Genomic DNA, 5355 nt, shown 5'->3' on the forward strand with positions numbered 1-5355 from the left:
AACCTGTGACCCTTCCTATAGCATGAGATGTGATATCTTAATGCTTCTAGCAAACCTGAGACCTTCCCATGGCATGAGATGTGATATCAAACTCCTTCCCATTCCAATCCTGAGACCCGTCCTATACTATGAGATGTTATATCTCAATGCTTCTAATAACAAACCTGAGACCCTTCCTATAACATGAGATGTGATATCCAAGTCCTTCCCAATCCAAACCTGGGACCCTTCCGATAGCATGAGATATGATATCTCAATGCTTCTAATACCAAACCACAGAACCGTCCTATAACTTGAGATGTGATATCCAAATCCTTCCCATTCCAATCCTGAGACCCTTCCTATAACATGAGATGTGATATCCAAATCCTTCCCATTCCAATCCTGAGACCCTTCCGATAGCATGAGATATGATATCTCAATGCTTCTAATACCAAACCTGAGACTGTCCTATAACATGAGATGCGATATCTCAATGCTTCTAATAACAAACCTGAGACCCTTCCTATAACATGAGATGTGATATCCAAATCCTTCCCATTCCAATCCTGAGACCCTTCCTAGAACATGAGATGTGATATCTCAATGCTTCTAATAACAAACCTGAGACCCTTCTATAACATGAGATGTGATATCCAAATCCTTCCCATTCCAATCCTGAGACCCTTCCTATAGCATGAGATGTGATATCCAACTCCTTCCCATTCCAATCCTGACACCCGTCCTATACCATGAGATATATCTCAATGCTTCTAATACCAAACCTGAGACTGTCCTATAACATGAGATGCGATATCTCAATGCTTCTAATAACAAACCTGAGACCCTTCCTATAACATGAGATGTGATATCCAAATCCTTCCCATTCCAATCCTGAAACCCTTCCTATAACATGAGATGTGATATCCAACTCCTTCCCAATCCAATCCTGAGACCCTTATGATAGCATGAGATATGATATCTCAATGCTTCTAATATCAAACCTGAGACCCTCCCTATAGCATGAGATGTGATATTCAACTCCTTCCCATTCCAATCCTGAGACCCTTCCTATAGCATGATATGTGATATCCAACTCCTTCCTATTCCAATCCTGAGACCCGTCCTATACAATGAGATATGATATCTCAATGCTTCTAATACCAAACCTGAGACTGTCCTATAACATGAGATGCGATATCTCAATGCTTCTAATAACAAACCTGAGACCCTTCCTATAACATGAGATGTGATATCCAAATCCTTCCCATTCCAATCCTGAGACCCTTCCTACAACATGAGATGTGATATCCAACTCCTTCCCAATCCAATCCTGATACCCTTCCGATAGCATTAGATATGATATCTCAATGCTTCTAATACCAAACCACAGACCCGTCCTATAAATTGGGATGCGATATCCAAATCCTTCCCCTTCCAAACCTGAGACCCTTCCTTTAGCATGAGCTGTGATATCCAACTCCTTCCCATTGCAATCCTGAGACCCGTCCTATACCATGAGATATGATATCTCAATGCTTCTAATACCAAACCTGAGACTGTCCTATAACATGAGATGTGATATCTCAATGCTTCTAATAACAAACCTGAGAGCCTTCCTATAACATGAGATGTGATATCCAACTCCTTCCCAATCCAATCCTGAGACCCTTCCGATAGCATGAGATATGATATCTCAATGCTTCTAATACCAAACCACAGACCCGTCCTATAACTTGAGATGTGATATCCAACTACTTCCCATTCCAATCCTGAGACCCTTCCGATAGCATGAGATGTGATATCTCAATGCTTCTAATATCAAACCTGAGACCCTCCCTATAGCATGAGATGTGATATCCAAGTCCTTCCCATTCCAATCTTGAGACCCTTCCTATAACATGAGATGTTATATCCAACTCCTTCCCCTTCCAAACCTGAGACCCTTCCTTTATCATGAGATGTGATATCCAACTCCTTCCCATTCCAATCCTGAGACCCTTCCTATAGCATGATATGTGATATCCAACTCCTTCCCATTCCAATCCTGAGACCCGTCCTCTACAATGAGATATGATATCTCAATGCTTCTAATACCAAACCTGAGACGGTCCTATAACATGAGATGCGATATCTCAATGCTTCTAATAACAAACCTGAGACCCTTCCTATAACATGAGATGTGATATCCAAGTCCTTCCCATTCCAATCTTGAGACCCTTCCTATAACATGAGATGTGATATCCAACTCCTTCCCATTCCAAACCTGAGACCCTTCCTTTATCATGAGATGTGATATCCAACTCCTTCCCATTCCTGAGACCCTTCCTATAGCATGATATGTGATATCCAACTCCTTCCCATTCCAATCCTGAGACCCGTCCTCTACAATGAGATATGATATCTCAATGCTTCTAATACCAAACCTGAGACTGTCCTATAACATGAGATGCGATATCTCAATGCTTCTAATAACAAACCTGAGACCCTTCCTATAACATGAGATGTGATATCCAAGTCCTTCCCATTCCAATCTTGAGACCCTTCCTATAACATGAGATGTGATATCCAACTCCTTCCCATTCCAATCCTGAGACCTTTCCGATAGCATGAGATGTGATATCAAAGTCCTTCCCATTCCAATCCTGAAACCCTTCCTATAACATGAGCTGTGATATCCAACTCCTTCCAATTCCAGCCTGTGACCCTTCCTATAGCATGAGATGCGATATCCAACTCCTTCCCAATCCAATCCTGAGACCCTTCCGATAGCATGAGATGTGATATCTTAATGCTTCTAGCAAACCTGAGACCTTCCCATGGCATGAGATGTGATATCAAACTCCTTCCCATTCCAATCCTGAGACCCGTCCTATACTATGAGATGTTATATCTCAATGCTTCTAATAACAAACCTGAGACTGTCCTATAACATGAGATGCGATATCTCAATGCTTCTAATAACAAACCTGAGACCCTTCCTATAACATGAGATGTGATATCCAAGTCCTTCCCATTCCAATCTTGAGACCCTTCCTATAACATGAGATGTGATATCCAAGTCCTTCCCAATCCAATCCTGAGACCCTTCCGATAGCATGAGATATGATATCTCAATGCTTCTAATACCAAACCACAGAACCGTCCTATAACTTGAGATGTGATATCCAAATCCTTCCCCTTCCAAACCTGAGACCCTTTCTTTATCATGAGATGTGATATCCAACTCCTTCCCACTCCAATCCTGAGACCCTTCCTATAGCATGATATGTGATATCCAACTCCTTCCCATTCCAATCCTGAGACCCGTCCTATACCATGAGATATGATATCTCAATGCTTCTAATACCAAACCTGAGACTGTCCTATAACATGAGATGTGATATCTCAATGCTTCTAATAACAAACCTGAGAGCCTTCCTATAACATGAGATGTGATATCCACCTCCTTCCCAATCCAATCCTGAGACCCTTCCGATAGCATGAGATATGATATCTCAATGCTTCTAATACCAAACCACAGACCCGTCCTATAACTTGAGATGTGATATCCAACTACTTCCCAATCCAATCCTGAGACCCTTCCTATAACATGAGATGTGATATCCAAATCCTTCCCATTCCAATCCTGAGACCCTTCCTATAACATGAGATGTGATATCCAACTCCTTCCCAATCCAATCCTGATACCCTTCCGATAGCATTAGATATGATATCTCAATGCTTCTAATACCAAACCACAGACCCGTCCTATAAATTGAGATGCGATATCCAAATCCTTCCCCTTCCAAACCTGAGACCCTTCCTTTAGCATGAGCTGTGATATCCAACTCCTTCCCATTGCAATCCTGAGACCCGTCCTATACCATGAGATATGATATCTCAATGCTTCTAATACCAAACCTGAGACTGTCCTATAACATGAGATGTGATATCTCAATGCTTCTAATAACAAACCTGAGAGCCTTCCTATAACATGAGATGTGATATCCAACTCCTTCCCAATCCAATCCTGAGACCCTTCCGATAGCATGAAATATGATATCTCAATGCTTCTAATACCAAACCACAGACCCGTCCTATAACTTGAGAAGTGATATCCAACTACTTCCCAATCCAATCCTGAGACCCTTCCGATAGCATGAGATGTGATATCTCAATGCTTCTAATATCAAATCTGAGACCCTCCCTATAGCATGCATGAGATGTGATATCCAAGTCCTTCCCATTCCAATCTTGAGACCCTTCCTATAACATGAGATGTGATATCCAACTCCTTCCCCTTCCAAACCTGAGACCCTTCCTTTATCATGAGATGTGATATCCAACTCCTTCCCATTCCAATCCTGAGACCCTTCCTATAGCATGATATGTGATATCCAACTCCTTCCCATTCCAATCCTGAGACCCGTCCTCTACAATGAGATATGATATCTCAATGCTTCGAATACGAAACCTCAGACTGTCCTATAACATGAGATGCGATATCTCAATGCTTCTAATAACAAACCTGAGACCCTTCCTATAACATGAGATGTGATATCCAAGTCCTTCCCATTCCAATCTTGAGACCCTTCCTATAACATGAGATGTGATATCCTACTCCTTCGCAATCCAATCCTGAGACCCTTCCGATAGCATGAGATATGATATCTCAATGCTTCTAATACCAAACCACAGACCCGTCCTATAACTTGAGATGTGATATCCAACTCCTTCCCATTCCGATCCTGAGACCCTTCCTATAGCATGAGATGTGATATCCAAATGCTTCTACCAAACCTGAGACCCTTCCTATAGCATGAGATGTGATATCCATCTCTTCCCATCCAATCCTGAGACCCGTCCTATACCATGAGATGTTACATCTCAATGCTTCTAATACCAAACCTGAGACTGTCCTATAACATGAGATGTGATATCTCAATGCTTCTAATAACAAACCTGAGACCCTTCCTATAACATGAGATGTGATATCTCAATGCTTCTAATACCAAACCAGAGACCCTCCCTATAGCGTGAGATGTGATATCAAAGTCCTTCCCATTCCAATCCTGATACCCTTCCTATAACATGAGATGTGATATCCAACTCTTCCCATCCAATCCTGAGACCCTTCCTATAACATGAGATGTTATATCCAAATCCTTCCCGATCCAATCCTGAGACCCTTCCGATAGCATGATATGTGATATCTCAATGCTTCTAATACCAAACCTGAGACCCCCCCTATAGCGTGAGATGTGATATCAAAGTCCTTCCCATTCCAATACTGATACCCTTCCTATAACATGAGCTGTGATATCCAACTCCTTCCAATTCCAACCTGTGACCCTTCCTATAGCATGAGATGCGATATCCAACTCCTTCCCAATC

Source organism: Ambystoma mexicanum, chromosome 12 (assembly GCF_040938575.1).
Source record: "Ambystoma mexicanum isolate Mex_15411 chromosome 12, UKY_AmexF1_1, whole genome shotgun sequence".
Lineage (NCBI taxonomy): Eukaryota > Metazoa > Chordata > Amphibia > Caudata > Ambystomatidae > Ambystoma > Ambystoma mexicanum.